The 18,121-nt window shown below is 43.9% G+C and overlaps 1 non-coding gene and 1 pseudogene across 1 annotated transcript; one reads left to right on the top strand and one right to left on the bottom strand.

Moving 5' to 3' along the window:
• The first annotated feature begins 1,319 nt into the window (after positions 1-1,319).
• On the top strand, positions 1,320-1,436 carry LOC126186079 (5S ribosomal RNA; annotated as a pseudogene).
• Positions 1,437-12,328: 10,892 nt separating this feature from the next.
• On the bottom strand, positions 12,329-12,403 carry Trnap-cgg (transfer RNA proline (anticodon CGG)). Its single transcript has one exon. It is a non-coding gene; the product is annotated as a tRNA-Pro (tRNA).
• Between the last annotated feature and the right edge of the window lie 5,718 nt (positions 12,404-18,121).

Raw genomic sequence — 18,121 nt, 5'->3', positions numbered from 1 at the left:
TAATTTTTCTTTAACTAGGAAACTATGTCTGTCGTATGTGTTTACACAGATTAAAATGAACAATGAAGTCAACAAATACAAAGTAGGATGCATCGCTGGACTTTTTTAGAAGACGAGGCAGTATCTCAGAATTCATCAGAAAATCGACGAGGGCGTGCTGACAGTAAAGCCTCCGAATTTCTCATGTGAAGATTCTTAAGGCCTTTTAAATGAAACAAACTTTATTGACATTCTACATCTTTATTCTTCATCTCCTAATGTTTCTCAGCGTAGTCACCCTGCAGACGAACACATTTCTCCCAACGAGAGACCAGTTCGTTGACACAGTCAGTGTAGAAAGTTTGACGTTGTTAACAGAGTCACAGCCTCACCTCTGCTCGCACAGCTCCATCACCATCAAAGCGAAGTCCTCGAAGGTGATGTTTAAGTTTTGGAAACAGATGAAAATCGGATAGGGCCAAATCGGGACTGTATAGACGCTGATCGATGGCGGTAAACCCAAGGCGTCGGTATATCTGCACATGTCTCAGCGCTCGTGTGTGGTCTAGCATTGTCATGCTGAAGATGGTCCATGTGTGGATGAATGTTTTCTGCGGTGAGAACTCGACTACGCCGGCCGCGGTGGTCTAGCGGTTCTGGGCGCGCAGTCCGGAACAGCGCGGCTGCTACAGTCGCAGGTTCGAATCCTGCCTCGGGCATGGATGTGTGTGATGTCCTTAGGTTAGTTAGGTTTAAGTAGTTCTAAGTTCTAGGGGACTGATGACCACAGATGTTGAGTCCCATAGTGCTCAGAGCCATTTGAACCATTTGAACTCGACTACAGAGCGCGGTTTCTCACTCACCGACGTAAGTACGTCACATACCCTCATGTTACACTCAGCAGTTCGGAGCCCTCTAGCGGCAGAGGGTTTCAACTTGCTTCGGCGAAGAGGGAGAGTTGACCGAGTAATATTAATAGCATGTAATACCCCAACCGATGTTGAAAACAGAACAAAAAATTTGGACCCATTAGGTTTCGGTACGCCCTCGTATTTGTCACGACCGTCCCGAGTATAGCGAAAACTACTGAAATATGTGTAGTCGATATCTATTAGCAGCCAGCGCCATGGTCGGTGAAAGCCGTCCCAATCAGACCACACGACACTTGTAATTTTGTGACACCATATATTCCATGGCAGTGAAAATTGGTGGGAGAGGTTATAAACGTTCACTTTTCAGTCACTGTACACTGATGTTTCCCTACCAACTTCAGGTTCCGCTGTTGTAAGCTTAATTAATAAATACGGTTATTAGTGCTGACTGATCTATGTGTATAAACTGGCAACGGCCTTGCCGCAGTGGATATACTGGTTCCCGTGAGATCACCGAAGTTAAGCGCTGTTGGGCGTGGCCGGCACTTGGATGGGTGACCATCCAGCCGCCACGCGCTGTTGCCATTTTTCGGGGTTCACTCAGCCTCGTGATGCCAACTGAGGAGCTACTCGGCCGAATAGTAGCGGCTTCGGTCAAGAATACCATCATAACGACAGGGAGAGCGGTGTGCTGACCACACTCCCCTCCTATCCGCATCCTCCTCTGAGGATGACACGGCGGTCGGATGGTCCCGGTAGGCCACTCGTGGCCTGAAGACGGAGTGCTTTATATGTATAAACTGCAATTGAGGCTAAAGGTATTTTTCGCGTAGTATCGTAGTTATTCAAAGGCCCATTAATATAAATGATCCACTACATGAAATCCAGTGCGCTCTGTCATCTACACGGAGTAACTTTATTTCATGAGTGCGTAAGTACTAACGAGTGCGCCAACAGAGGATCAATTATCACTTACCCAAAAAAAAGGGACGCCTACTTACTGCTAAAATTTACGATTAATAAAGGTGATGAACATTAATGGAAGTAAATTCTGTAATCGTGCTGTACCTTTCCTCCTAAAGCTGCTTACTGATAGTTCCAATGGTTACTCTACTTCATATGGTTGGAATCACAGGCTCGATACTCATGCTAATAGTGACCTAGTTATCAAAAATCTGTCATAACTACTGGTTTCACAGCCTTTTGCTTAGTGCCATCTTCACTTTCCACAAATTTCCAAATTTAGTTTACTAGCACTTATTTCCTGTTAGCCACTAAGTTGAGCCACCACTGCTATGGCAGTCTTATTCCTCCTTTTCTCTACTTTCTCTGCTGGGAGCTACTACAAGTCATTTTCCTGGGGCGTGGCTGTCGGAGGTTTATAGGTAAATAATATGAAACAATACAATAACAAAATTGAAAACACTGTAAAGAAAAGCAAACTTTGGAATATTTACACTGATTGCAATTACGTAACTATACTACACGTTTCAGCACTAAGTAATATTATACAGTTTCCATCACAAACCCCGGAAAGTCCATTTCACTGTTTTAACAACTGAAACGAAAAATAAGAACGAATATTTAAGTGCCTGTCACCTTTTTATCCGTACATTCTGAACTCGTTACCCTGTTGGTTTTTTATTTGCGCTTAACCAAACCTTTACCTTATGTAGTGCTTTGCAGATGTGAAAAATGTCAAGCTGCATCGTCCTTGGAATTCCACGCTGTATGAGCCTATACTAAGATGGCTGAAGGCAAGGAGATACTACCTCCACTAGTACTATGCCTAGAACATAAAGTTATGTCCAATACAACTTCCCAACTTTCAGGCTGATGTTAAGGTTTTTATTTTTCTGGGAAATTTGGAACATTATTTAACTTCAACACGGAGAATTAAAGTTTGTGCCTTATCCTTAAATACTTGTTGTCTTGCTTAATATTCTCCTGTTTCTACTTCGTCGTGTTGTTAGCTTCTGTTCAGAGACATCCTAGTGTTAGCTCTTTTGAACGTTTCAGTGTATGCAGCGCTATACAGTGCTTTTATGTAGCTTTCAGCAACGTCCACCGCGAGACAACATGGTTAAAATAGTTTCTACTCCTTTGGATACGGAACACTATTTGTCACCTTTGAGAAACACTCAGGAATCAATTTGGCTGATGTGCTTCATCAACATGACGTCGTGTTGCCATTTCTGTTTATCAAGCAACTATGACCCCGTTTTGCTTAACATTTAGCACGCTCTACAGCGATATAAGAATTCCTGGGGAGGGAAGCCTTTCACATTATCAGAAGAGTTGGAGATTTGAAGCAAATAGTAGACAATATGCCGAGTTGGATTTCTGTTATACTTAGTTTACGTTGCTTATGTACTGAGGTGAGCCTACAAAACGTACAAATAATATAAAATTCATTTTGTGTACATCGACAGTATTTAATGTTACTGTTTAGATGCATTAATGGTAGCCCAGAAAGTCATGTATAGCGCCGTTCGTCTTTAACATTTATAAAATACCGATTGCATTTATAGATCATTCAATTCCTGTACAGAATAATCATGTAGTACAGCTGGTTTGCATTAGGATTTGCTGTGAACTTGCACTTCTAATTTATCTAAATTTATATTTATTATATTAGACATTCAAAACGATAAAAATGCTAAAGTTCCTACCAACAGCACGGCAGGTTTTTAATTGGAGATCAATTTAATAATGTACCTTTGTCTTAGCTGGAGTGGCTAACCGAGCATACCAAATTTATAATTTACAAGGCAAAAAATTACTTGTGGTAAAAAGAAAGGACGGTACTATCGAGGAAACAGTCCTTCATGAAGTCAAGAAATCTTTCTGCAGTATAGAAAATATCACTGGGAAATCTTTCTGGTTTCCCAAAAAAATTTCAATTAGGTAATTGACTCAAAATTACTTCTTAATCACAGCCTGCAGATGTTTAAAGAATGGGCGTATTCTAGAATAGTATGCTTCATGTCAGTAATAAAAATCATAATACAAGGAAGAGGAAGGTGTATGTTCATATCATCACGGTACCAACAGTTACAATACACAATAAAACTTTCAAACAGCGTTAATAGTTGGATGCTTCAAAATGTGAGGCAGCACGTTGCAACAATAGTAAACGCCATTATTAAATCTATGCGTACTACAAAAGTTTTGGCTGGACGTAAATTTTCTTGACTGTTACTCATTAATGAATTTGTAAAATGTTATTTAAAATCAGTAATGGTCCGTATTTCCTCCTATGAAGGCTCTTAGAAGAAACCGAGGAAGACTGTAAAGTTTCTAAAATTCTGCTACTATTTAGAAGCGTTGTCGTCATGGGGTATTTTGCTGGACATTTTTTTCTCGTGGATCAGTGCAACGCTAATCGATTCATATTATGATCCGTAGGATTCGACGGCGGATACTCACCCCCTTCCTTCACGGTTGATAAGTGAAAGGCAGTCCGGGTGAGGTTCGTTCTTTGTTCTTTGAAGAGCTTCCTGGCAACCATCCCTCTGTCTGCTCTTCTGGGTTAATTGCCCGTGAACTGAAGTAGTGATTGTCTATCCCCAGTACCATATTAATTAGCGTTTCCGCTATTAGCACACCAGCAAGCAATTTTTCCATTATTCAAGTGACCTGGAGGGCGAAGCTACGTGACTTGGAAAAAAAAGTTTAATCATCTGCAATTTTCTAGAGGGACGACCTAGACGACTGCATTTCGAGTACATATGGATCATTTCATGGTCAGACAAACTGCAATTTATTTAACTCCTTGTTTAGTCGCTGAGCATTTTACGATGCAAATAAAGAGTATACGTTTACTGCATATCATCAATTTAAACTACCATAATATTAAGAAGTATAAATCCTGTTACGTAATGGAAGATGATTTACAATCATCCTATGGTAATGATCATTGCTCCAGCTCAGATAATGATCTGCTGATTAACGATAAATATTACTCAATGTAATCTTTTAAAACACGTAAAAGGAAAGCTGTTTACTTACTTTCAATTTGATGCCTCGTCGGCCACTAGCCAATCAGTTTTGCTACCTCTTCAAATGGTTCAAATGGCTCTGAGCACTATGGGACTTAACAGCTGAGGTCATCAGTCCCCTAGAACTTAGAACTAATTAAACCTAACTAACCTAAGGGCATCACACACATCCATGCCCGAGGCAGGATTCGAACCTGCGACCGTAGCAGCCGCTTGGTTCCGGACTGCTACCTCTTCATTTGAGGTGCTACACACCTGACCTTGCGGAATTAAATAAATCGCTTCCATAACTAAAACACGAGGCAATGAGTGTGATTTGAACCTGTGACTTTATAGTAGGTATGTTGCTCCATACACCACGAGAAAGCACACACGGGCAATTAGCTTTGTTTATAATTAAAAGGAAAAAGTGTTTTATAATGCTCAGTTAGTTCGCTAGTCTTGCATTGGCTCCTTTTTCTTGTTCATAAACATGAAGATGCCGCAGTGATAATACCGGTTCCCGTCAGATCACCGAAGTTAAGCGATGTCGGACTTGGCTAGCACTTGGATGGGTGACTGTTCGCTCTGCAGAGCGCTGTTGGAAAGCGGGGTGCACTCAACCCTTGTGCAGCAAACTGAGGAGCTACTAGATCGAGAAGTAGAGGCTCCGGTCACGAAAACTGACAACGACCGGGAGAACGGTGTGCTGACCGCATGCCCCTCCATATTCGCATCCAGTGACGCCTATTGGCAGAGGATGAAATGCCAGTTGGTCAGTACCGTTGGGCCTTCCGAGGTCTGTTCGGAAAGACTTTAGTTTAGTTTTATAAATATGAAGATGAGTGACCTACAGTTTAAATCTGCCACATAATGAATAAAACAGTGATTTTCCTCTTAATGAGTAAAACAAAAGAAAAACTGTACCTTTGAAGGCATTCCTCCAGAATCTGCTTCACAGATTCTTGCACGAATTTCCTGTACGGAGAGTAGGTGATGGTTAAAGGTACCGTGTGTTAACTGTAAGACGGCAGAGTTGTGAGGGGAGTGCGGGGAGAGGAGGAAGCAAGCATTGGCTGGCGAGGGGAGAGGAGCTGTTGGGGGGGGGGGGGGGGGACAAGGCACGCCTACCAGTTGCACTGCTGGCACTACAAATTACACGAACGCAAACGAAAGGCTTGGAAGTAAAACACGCTTTAAATGTTGTTCGTAAACGAAACTGAAATCGTCATGTACATTATATATATATATATATATATATATATATTTGTCTACTATGCGCTCACAAACCATTCATCCGATTGCAATGAAACTTTGGCGAGTTGTTCTCCGTAGGCCTACCGGTAGGGCTTGTTGACGACTCCCGAGATGGGCCAGCAACTGCCTCTTCACTCATTTTGATAATGTTTAGCACAACTGCACAATAAAAACACGCACAACAGTACAGCGCAAAACAATAACGAAGCAGACGACAATGACTACCTTGTACAACACAGTCAGCTACGTAATGTTGGCACCAGTCGAATCTGCGTGCCTACCGAAGCCTCCCGACGTTAACCGACTTCTACCGATTCAGGACTAGGGAGAGGTCTGCCATCTAAAAGTTTACACACTGTACATTGTGGTAGGATGTGGATAACTTACAAGTTAAGGAAAGGGAGTACATGTTCGTAGAAACAACGCAACAGTTAAAGTGGGGAATATCGCTGCGATGGGGGTTTCCTGCACAAATTTATGGATGTGTAAGTTTCTGGATGTATAAGATTTCCAGAGGTATTCCAGGAGTTTTGGAAGAGTGGAAACGTACCTTGTATGGTCCTGCAGAAACCTTTTTACTAGTAGGTGAGGAAATAATGCTGATGATACCGAACATGTCACGTGTGCAATCTCTGCAGCTGGCGAAAATCTGCATTCCAAACAGGAAACTGGTACTAAATTTCATTTTGAAAATTTGTGACCAACAAAGAATCAGAAACACCAGTCTCTGTAAAAAGCTAGCGAGAATGAGATACGAAGGATGGGAGATTTGTGGTTTACAGTTATGTTGAGAAGGAGAGCATTCGGGTCGGAGTACAAATTCGGCTTGGATATGGATGGATAAGGATATCTGCCGTCCCCATATTTCCCTCAAACTGTTTAAGAAAACCACGGAAAACCTAAATGGCCTCCGTGTCCAGTTCCTTAACCAGTTTGATGGTGAGAACAAGGCATAACATGGCACAACAGACATAGCAGCTGTCATAACAAAGATAAGCAAGCATCGGACGGTAAAATAAGAAGTGATCGTATCGTTGTGTGTGTGTGTGTGTGTGTGTGTGTGTGTGTGTGTGTGTGTGTGTGTGTTCACGGAGACAGCTCCTTAAAGTGAATGCCGTTGTGAGTAACTGGAGTACTCTTACTTGTTCCCTATTGCATCACACACTTCTCCTCGAAACGCACATAGCACAATTAATGTGGTGGGTCTTGTTGTTGGCAATTGTTCCACGCGAGCCGGGACAATCTCCTCTAACGCTTTTGTGAAAACAGTTCGCCGTCTAGCATTTGGACCAACACATTAAGTGTACAAATAGGTCCGCCTGACGAGATGAGTTGCAATAAACTTTACACGCCGGTGATGTCGAAAGCCATATGAGGCGATATATTCTGATTGCCAACACGGCACCGTTCACACATATGTGAAGATATTGCCGTCATACGTTTCATAAAATTTGGTCCCTGGCACGGCTGCCAGCGCCTCTCCTTGGCAGACGATACTGGAAGGAATGTCCTATCATGCGCATCAGATGGTTCAGTCGCTGCCGAATTGTCTCGGAATGGATAGAGAAAGGCTCTACAGATATGAGGTTGTTTGTGTGCCCTCCCATACACATCTTACCATCAACATTTTCCAGGTCACGTGACCTCTATTTTGTGAAGCACATATGGGCTACATTCGACACTTCTCCGACCAGTGTGTCTGAGGTGTGGGCGTTGGTGAAGTGCTTATGGATCAGGATGGCCCCCGAACGCTTCTAGTTAAGTATATTTGGTAGATGTCTCTGATTCAGTTGTTTTTTAAAATATCGACAATGTGGTATCCACATAAAACAGACTTGAAATTGCCGGACTGTATGGGAACGCATTATTTTCTTCACACAGTACTGTGCGGTTATGTAGGACGCTTTTACTATTACTAATATACTGACCGACACTGCACGACTGGGGAGTTCCTATTTCAGCCCATTTACTTCATTTTCTATACAGAGTGATTTTTTCCACCGTGTACAAACTATAGGGACTGATCGATGAGAGGATATACACTCCTGGAAATTGAAATAAGAACACCGTGAATTCATTGTCCCAGGAAGGGGAAACTTTATTGACACATTCCTGGGGTCAGATACATCACATGATCACACTGACAGAACCACAGGCACATAGACACAGGCAACAGAGCATGCACAATGTCGGCACTAGTACAGTGTATATCCACCTTTCGCAGCAATGCAGGGTGCTATTCTCCCATGGAGACGATCGTAGAGATGCTGGATGTAGTCCTGTGGAACGGCTTGCCATGCCATTTCCACCTGGCGCCTCAGTTGGACCAACGTTCGTGCTGGACGTGCAGACCGCGTGAGACGACGCTTCATCCAGTCCCAAACATGCTCAATGGGGGACGGATCCGGAGATCTTGCTGGCCAGGGTAGTTGACTTACACCTTCTAGAGCACGTTGGGTGGCACGGGATACATGCGGACGTGCATTGTCCTGTTGGAACAGCAAGTTCCCTTGCCGGTCTAGGAATGGTAGAACGATGGGTTCGATGACGGTTTGGATGTACCGTGCACTATTCAGTGTCCCCTCGACGATCACCAGTGGTGTACGGCCAGTGTAGGAGATCGCTCCCCACACCATGATGCCGGGTGTTGGCCCTGTGTGCCTCGGTCGTATGCAGTCCTGATTGTGGCGCTCACCTGCACGGCGCCAAACACGCATACGACCATCATTGGCACCAAGGCAGAAGCGACTCTCATCGCTGAAGACGACACGTCTCCATTCGTCCCTCCATTCACGCCTGTCGCGACACCACTGGAGGCGGGCTGCACGATGTTGGGGCGTGAGCGGAAGACGGCCTAACGGTGTGCGGGACCGCAGCCCAGCTTCATGGAGATGGTTGCGAATGGTCCTCGCCGATACCCCAGGAGCAACAGTGTCCCTAATTTGCTGGGAAGTGGCGGTGCGGTCCCCTACGGCACTGCGTAGGATCCTACGGTCTTGGCGTGCATCCGTGCGTCGCTGCGGTCCGGTCCCAGGTCGACGGGCACGTGCACCTTCCGCCGACCACTGGCGACAACATCGATGTACTGTGGAGACCTCACGCCCCACGTGTTGAGCAATTCGGCGGTACGTCCACCCGGCCTCCCGCATGCCCACTATACGCCCTCGCTCAAAGTCCGTCAACTGCACATACGGTTCACGTCCACGCTGTCGCGGCATGCTACCAGTGTTAAAGACTGCGATGGAGCTCCGTATGCCACGGCAAACTGGCTGACACTGACGGCGGCGGTGCACAAATGCTGCGCAGCTAGCGCCATTCGACGGCCAACACCGCGGTTCCTGGTGTGCCCGCTGTGCCGTGCGTGTGATCATTGCTTGTGCAGCCCTCTCGCAGTGTCCGGAGCAAGTATGGTGGGTCTGACACACCGGTGTCAATGTGTTCTTTTTTCCATTTCCAGGAGTGTAGAACAAAAGAGGTCTAATGAACTTGTATCCGGAAATGTATGGTTTCCATGCTAGAGACCATTTATGCAATCATACTTTATTACAGAGACCGAGTTCTAATACGGGCTGTACCATGCAGCCACCGTTACAGTACGCATGGTTTCCTCCTTGAGAGTGGGACTGTTCCCCATACGTCCTGCCCTAGTATACTCTTCTGCCATAGTAACTGATAATGCTGTGTCAGATTCACTTCTCTTGCTGACTCACCTTGTAGTGGATGTGATGCAGCGTTGTACACAATGGTTCCGTATTAGAATCGAGAGCTTGCCGACATGGTGTTTAATTACGGAAAGGCAAACGGCAATGGGCGGCTGGCAGCAAGGTTGTGTCAGGAGACCTATCCCCGCCAACAACAACCACAGCATTTGATGTTTGCAATAGAGTTTCACCGTTTTTCTGAGACAGGGTCTTCTCATGATGCAGGAAATCATGAAGGACGTACCCAGACTTGGAGAAAAATGTGATTAACGCTGTGGAAGGTGACCGCTGTGTAAGTTGCCCCGCCAGTACAGGGTAAGCTAGACGACCGTGTGGAACATTCTCCATGACAGTTGTTACTGTCCTTATCACTTACAGCGCGTGCAGGGGTTACAAGCGATAGACTTTCCATATCGGGAGCAGTTTTGTCACTGGTTTCTTCACCATGTATGCCGGCCGCAGTGGCCGAGCGGTTCTAGGCGCCTCAGTCTGCAATCGCGCGACCGCTACGGTCGCAGGTACGAATCCTGCCTCGGGCATGGATGTCTGTGATGTCCTTAGGTTAGTTAGGTTTAAGTAGTTCTAAGTTCTAGGGGACTGATGACATCAGATGTTAAGTCCCATAGTGCTCAGAGCCATTTTTTTTTCACCATTAAATCACGATTCCGGTATTTGTGTCATCCATCCTATTCACAGATGAGGCAACCTGTACGCAGAGTAGTATCTTTAACTTTAATAACAGTCATCTGTGGTATAATATGCAGAACACCTGTCGTGTGACGGCGAATCATGCCTTCCCTGCTGCAAGAAGTACCATTGATGATTCGAAGGGTTATATGGTTGCTACAAGATGGTACTCCAGCCCACTTCACCGTCTATGTCCGGACTTATCTCAATCGTGTTTTCTGTGGTCGGTGGATCGGACGAGGAGGTCCAGTTGCATGGTCTGCTCGTTCACCGGATCTCAACCCGTGAAATTTCTGGTTATGGGGTCATCTCAAAAGTATCGTGCATGCAGAGCCCGTTCCACATGTGGAGACACTACAGCAGCGTTTTCATGCTGTCTTTGACACTTTTAGGATGCAGCCTGGCCGCTGTGAACGTGTGAGACAGAACACACTTCGGTGCGTACATGCATGCGTTGAAGCACATGGAAACCATTATCGACGTATACTGTAACTGTGTCTGCATGCCGGCCGCGGTGGTCTAGCGGTTCTAGGCGCTCAGTCCGGAACCGTGCGACTGCTACGGTCGCAGGTTCGAATCCTAGCCTCGGCCATGGATGTGTGTGATGTCCTTAGGTTAGTTAGGTTTAAGTAGTTCTAAGTTCTAGGGGACTGATGACCACAGATGTTAAGTCTCATAGTGCTCAGAGCCATTTGAACCATTTGTGGCTGCATGGTAAAACGCGTATTAGACCACAGTCTCTGTAACAATGTATGATTGAATAAATGGTCTCTAGCATGGAAAGCACGCATTTCCGGACGTAAGTTCATTAGACCTTTTTTGTTCCGTATCCTCTCATCGATCAATCCCTGGAGTTTGACACCGTGGAAAAAATCACCCTGTACATTGCCAGGTAAAAAAGGTGCAGCTTTCAGAGTTCAGGAAGAAACGAAATAAAACTTCACGGGTTGAGAGGATCTGTGATGTTATTCCAGGGATTACAAAATCGAGTAAAATTTACAAAGAACTTTGCGGCTCCACAGTTTTAGCCATGCGTGTCTGATTTCTTGCTTCTAATGGAGCGCCACATCCCACATGCCAACTCCAGGACAGGCGTAACGTTATGTGAACACTGGGTTGGCACTTTCCTCGTTCTGGTTGCGGTTTACGCTCCCCGATGAGCACTGAGCACTCACGTACCCCGGACAGACCATCTCTCGGCGCTGCACTGCCCGGACGCTCCCGTGACCCCAGGCTTGTGTTCGATCCTATTTTTAGGCGGCACACAGCCGTCGTGTGGCCTGCTTTGCCACACGTGAAACACTTAAAATTCTCTCCGCGCTGCGTCCTCCTTCGCTTCCTGACGCTCATCTTCAACCTTTCCTTGTTAAGGATTGTTTTCTGGCATTTTTTGCACAAAGTATGGTTCTACTGTTAGCGTTCCTCAATCAGTTGGAACGGATCCCGTATGCAATCAATTTGTTGTCCGTCTGTTAAGACCCATTTCACTCAGGAACGGACAGAAATATCCGGTTGAACTTTATGTCAAATACTAATGTCTACTGTCCCTTGGGAGTGTACAGTGAAATCAAAAAAGCTACGACCATTTATGTCACATATTTTGATGCTCTCAAACTCACTCATCAACTCCCACCAAAAAGAAAAATGCTCACATCGTAACACAAAAAAGGCGAGTTAGTAATAGTACCCGTCTCTCCCAATATAATGCATCGTGTTAAGTAAATGAACGAGATAAATAGTATCACGCCGTAAAACATGGTACATGTCATCCAATATGGCATTTCCAGAATGAGATTTTCACTCTGCAGGGGAGTGTGTGCTGATATGAAACTTCCTGGCAGATTAAAACTGTGTGCCGGACCGAGACTCGAACTCGGGACCTTTGCCTTCCGCGGGCAAGTGCTCTACCAACTGAGCTACCCAAGCACGACTCACGCCCCGTCCTCACAGCTTTACTTCCGCCAGTACCTCGTCTCCTACCTTCCAAACTTTACAGAAGCTCTCCTGCGAACCTTGCAGAACTAGCACTCCTGAAAGAAAGGATATTGCGGAGACATGGCTTAGCCACAGCCTGGGGGATGTTTCCAGAATGGTAGAGCACATGCCCGCGAAAGGTAAAGGTCCCGAGTTCGAGTCTCGGTCCGGCACACAGCTTTAATCTGCCAGGAAGTTTAATATGGCATTTGTCATTCCGTGCAAGATGACAGAACGTCTTATTAAAGTTTAGGATACATGCATCCCCACTCTGCGATACTTGCTGTTCTAGATTCACCCCTAGTTCTGGCATCTCCCACCATACGTGTAACAGGGGTGGATCTAAGAGAGCTAACTGTTTTGGAGAATCAGGGTAAACTAGTAAAAAAACCGCGAATACGTCAATATGTTTTGAGTTAAAAGTCTTTTAAGCTGCTAGTTAAGTTGAAAATGTAGTTCCCTTCTTTTATATCCGTAACTCTGCCCAGCACATATTTGCCTTTTGTGTCCTACAGTAGGAATATTTTTCATTCTGGTTCCCAACTTTTCTCAGCCATAATTTTGACATTAGACCGCCATAGCTTGGCAACAGACGTAGATTTTTGTTAACTTGGGCGACGACTGATCCGGTAAAGGTTTCTTTTATTGTCTTTCGAACCATGTTGCTAACGACCATTAATTACATGTCATTGTCTATCTTCTTTCAAAATTAGAACTGATTCACACAAGTCTGAAACATAGAACTGTCACGCGTAAGAAAATTCGCAAAAATGTGTTTTTTGCACTAAAATCCGAATGAAGCTAGATTTTTTGAAAGTGAGTTTTCAATTTTATCGTAATAATGCACTTTTTGTTTATTTTACCCTCTTTACTCCGGCTCCGCACAGTCACTTCACGTAACAACGAATTTTACGTGCTACAATTAGCTCGACTTTAAACCGTCGTATCTGGACAACGGATAGAGAATACTGGATAAAAAAATTCGTTTTCCCTTTATCCATTTTATCTACCTTCGTGCAAAGTTTGGACCGATTCGTAGAAGTTTAAAGAACAGAAGTGCTGTGGCACAGAATACTCCCAAAAAACGTGATTTTTGCAAGTGAAATCCAAACGAAGCACGATTTAGACCAAGACCTGATACGCCGCTGGACCAAATTTGAACCAGTCCGGAGTTCTTTAAAGGTGAGTCCGGAGTTCTTTAAAGGTGACTGTTTTTGCACGCAAAATCCGAACAGCATACGTGCAAATGGTGCTATTAGTTGAGCATTAGTTTCAGACTAATAAAATCTTATGCAAAAGGAGTTAATCGATTCCGAAAGTCTATCTGGGCGCCAGCACCGTTTCGTTACTTAAACCTCGCTTAACATACCGTAACATAGCTAAGTAAGACAGATGTTCGAATGGCTGTACAAGTGGCTGCTAGTCCGGGATAAACCAACAATTTCTTACCCCATAGGGACCAAGCATCAAGACCCCCAAACCACGGTTCTGCGTGCCACCTTTTCAGACATAATTGTTACAGCGCTTCCGCGCCCTGACGATGGGATGCTTGCTGTTGACGTGGAATCATGAAATTTGGCAAGAAAAAAGGTTTCATAGTACGAGTAAAGTAAAAAAAATCAGATAATTCTTAATTTGTAAATATATCACATCAAAAATATTTTTTGTAATTTGTTATCAGTCTGTCTGTGGGCTGCTAAGACACCTTTTACTCAGGTAGCAAGTTGAAATTTATTTGCGGTCCGTTGGCGATGTAAAAAATTTAAGCTTCTATGTCAATATAATCAAAAGATAAGGTCATTAATGTCACATATTTTGATTCTCGCACACTCTCTTGTCAAAATCTGTATATGAACTTTCTGTATGCATAATTAAGTTTGTACATATCCCTCAGAGCGCAAATCCTACTCGCATTTGCTTGTTACGTTTTTTTTCAATAAGTCTACTTTCATTTCCCTATTTCTGGGTGTTTATGTTCATTGATATGGTTCTCTTGGCCAGCCTACTGTCAGACATTAATACTCAATCGTAAGTTTGATGATACGAGACGTTTGATTTTTTGGTATACTTGACGATTATTTTAGACAGTTTGTTGCATGCATTAAGCGAGAAGTTCTTTTGCTTCAAGCATGTACCTTAATTCTAAATTGTTATTCTAATGCTGCCGGCCGATGTGGCCGAGCGGTTCTAGACGCTTCAGTCTGGAACCGCGCGACTGCTACGGTCGCAGGTTCGAATCCTGCCTCGGGCATGGATGTGTGTGATGTCCTTAGGTTAGTTAGGTTTAAGTAGTTCTAAGCTCTAGGGGACTGGTGACCTCAGATGTTAAGTCCCATAGTGCTCAGAGCCATTTGAACCATATTCTAATGCTATTGGCTCTAACGATTAAGTTGTTTTCCTTGGTCATTTTCGCGAATGTTGGACTTTTTTTAAAAAAGGTAAGTTTACTGGACCTTTTAAACGGAGGTAAGTTTTCATCATCTTTGTTGGAGTATTAACACCGTGAGCTGAGTGACATTAAACTCAGCAGATTAGTAGGTAAGTTCTACCGAGAAAATCAAGTCTTGCCCGTCTCTGGAAAGTATATTGATTATCAACTAGCGACACGCCCTGCCTTTACACGGGTAGCACTAAGTGTCTACCCTCCGGACAACTTCAATGGTGTAGCGGTAATATATTACATACACAAACCTGCCTTGTGAATCAATCTATCAGTGGAAACCGTATACAAATCTCTACAGTAATTCCTTGGATTAGCCTTCACATACGGACACGCGACGAAGGACTTTAATCTATAATTTGTAGTGATACAATAGACGGACGGACGACTGGTTACAGTACAAGTTTTACGAGGTCACACCGCAATTTCAGTATGCCTAATGAACGAATTAGAAATTTTTCAGTCCTCTGAAATAAATTTGCAATGAGCAACAGAAACTCTACGTGCTTAACAAGTAACGGCTTTTCCAGATCTTCGTATATGATAAAGGAGGGAAAGTTCTTACTTACAGAGAAATAAAATATTTGACAATTCTCAGAAACATGTATGAAAATATCGTAAAATGGAAAAACTCTCATGTGTTCTCAGCTCGCAATATAAAAGTTCTTTCAGTTATTGGCAGAGACATTAAAGAGGTAACTAAAGTGGATGGCGTATCCACTTGCAACCTGCGTATCGTAATAAAGATGTGATTAGAATTCGTGCTCGGTTCTTTGGAGAGACTAACCTAAGTAATATAGACAGGTGGCTACTCTAAAGGGATATAAGCACATATCTCGATCTCTTCTCTTGCTACCAGAATATCTCTTGAAACGCTCGCTTGTAAGCAAACACTGCCTCTTTGTGGATCTCTGTCGTTCCTCACTATGGATTTGCTCCAGCCGCTGTAAGGCTAACACGAGTAGGACACCGCCCACATACACTACTGGTCATTAAAACTGGCATGTATTATACACTGAGGTGACAGAAGTCATGGGATAGCGGTATGCACGTATGCAGATGACGGTAGTATCGCGTACACAAGGCTAAAATTGCAATTCATTTCCGCAGCTGTCATTTGTACTCATGTGATTTATGTGAAAAGGTCTCCGACGTCATTGTGGCCACACAACGGGAGCTAACAGGCTTTGAAAGCGGATTGGTAGTTCGAGCTAGATGCATGGGACATTCTTTTTCGGAAATTTTTAGGGAATTTAATATTCCGAGATCTACAATCTAACGAGTGCGCCGAGAATACGAAATTTCAGGCATTACCATTCCACGGACAACGCAGTGGCCGATGGCCTTCACCTGACCAACAACAGTGGCGTCTGCGTGGAATCATTGCTAACAGACAAACGACACTGCTTGAAATAACAGCAGAAACCAATGTGGGATGTGCGGCGAATGTGTCTGCTAGGACAAAGCGGGGAAATTTGGCGTTAGTGGTCTATGGCAGTAGACGACCTACGCGTGTGCCTTCGCTAACAGCACGAAATCGCCTGCAGCGCCTCTCCTGGATTCGTGACCATGCCTGTTGAACCCTAGGCGACTGGAAAACCGTGGCCTGGTCAGATGAGGCCCAAATCACTTGGTAAGTGCTGATGGCATGGTTCGAGTGTGACGAAGACCAGCGAAGCGATGGACCCAAGTTGTCAACAAGACAATGTGCAAGCTAGTATTGGCTCCATAATGATGTGGTCTGTATTTACATAGCATGGGACTGGGTCCTCTTGTCCAACTGAACCGATCATTGTCTGGAAATGGTTGCGTTCGGCTAATTGGAGATCATTTGCAGCCATTCATGGACTTCAAGTTTCCAAATTGCGATGGAATTTTTATGGATGACAATGCTCCATGTCACCGGGCCAAACTGTTCGCTATTGGTTTGAAAAACATTCTGGACAATTCGAGGGAACGATTTAGCCACTCAGATCGCCCGACATGAACCTCAACGAACATTTTTATAGCACATAATCGTGAGGTCAGCGCGTGCACAAAATCCTGCACCGGCAACACTTTTGCAGTTATGGTGACTTCGGGACTACATTTATTTCTCTTTGCTCATTGTCACATCAAAAGTAACCCCTGAAAAATCGGAACTTCTGTCAGTTAATTCTTTCGACTCAGTTAACTCGGCATGTATACAAACACTAGATTTTGTTCTAAGAAAAGAATGTCTGTTATCTGAGTATGTCAGATGAAATAACATTAGTGGCAAAACAGTCTTATAGTAGATGTAAAGTGACGTAATCGTGGGAATAGTTACGAAAAGGAATTGTCTTAATTCACAAAGTGGTTTACACTGTGGGTGCATTTTCTGCAGAGGTGTGGCTCAAATCTGCGTCTGGCTATTGTGATTTCGTCTACCTGCAGTTTCCTCTAAACTACCTCGCTGTCTCTGATGCTCTCGATGACGATCGGCTGGCTGAGGTGATTAAGGCATCGGAATCCATATTCGGTAGGAAAGGAGCTCAAACCACTATCCGGTCATCCTGATTCAGTTTTTTGGTGTTTTTTTTAGTTTACTTGCAAAATTACCTTATTATGGCTTGCTAAGTGGGCCACGGTTGCTTCAATTCTCATAACTTCTCCAAATGATCCAGTGATTCATGTATGATGAAATCGATCTGAAACTTAAAAAAGTCTTGCCTTATTTCTTTCGATGTCGGCGGAATGTTAAATGTCAACCTTTTTTCCTTCTTTCTAGTAAATGTCTTCAGATCGCAGCCGCTGATGTCTACATAGTTGCAAAATAATATTCCGGAGCACCCTCTCTGTCTCGGAAAATGTGAAAGATAAATGACGTTCATCGATGCTAGTGGGCAATTTCTACTGAACGATGGCAAACTTAACATGGTCCAGCCAAGATCATTCAACTTACACAGCACAAGGGAAGAAAATACAGATAGTCAATTCGTAGATGTATGGTATAAAGCCGAAATGCAACTTGTAAGTGAAGGAAATTTCTTCTTTCCTAGATAATCGATTTATGAAATGAATGGTGACTTTGAGTAAACGTGCGAATAATGATACCAATGACACATGGGCCTTTTATGCAGTCCGTTCCAATGAGCATTTTTCTACGTAGTGTCAGTTTACAACAATGGAGAGACACCAGATGGTAGATCAAATCAACTGACAAAAAAATAACAATAATAATGAAACAATTTTTGACTCTTTTTAGATAAT

This window comes from Schistocerca cancellata, chromosome 4 (genome assembly GCF_023864275.1).
Source record: "Schistocerca cancellata isolate TAMUIC-IGC-003103 chromosome 4, iqSchCanc2.1, whole genome shotgun sequence".
NCBI lineage: Eukaryota > Metazoa > Arthropoda > Insecta > Orthoptera > Acrididae > Schistocerca > Schistocerca cancellata.
This window is presented reverse-complemented; position numbering and strand designations above follow the sequence as displayed.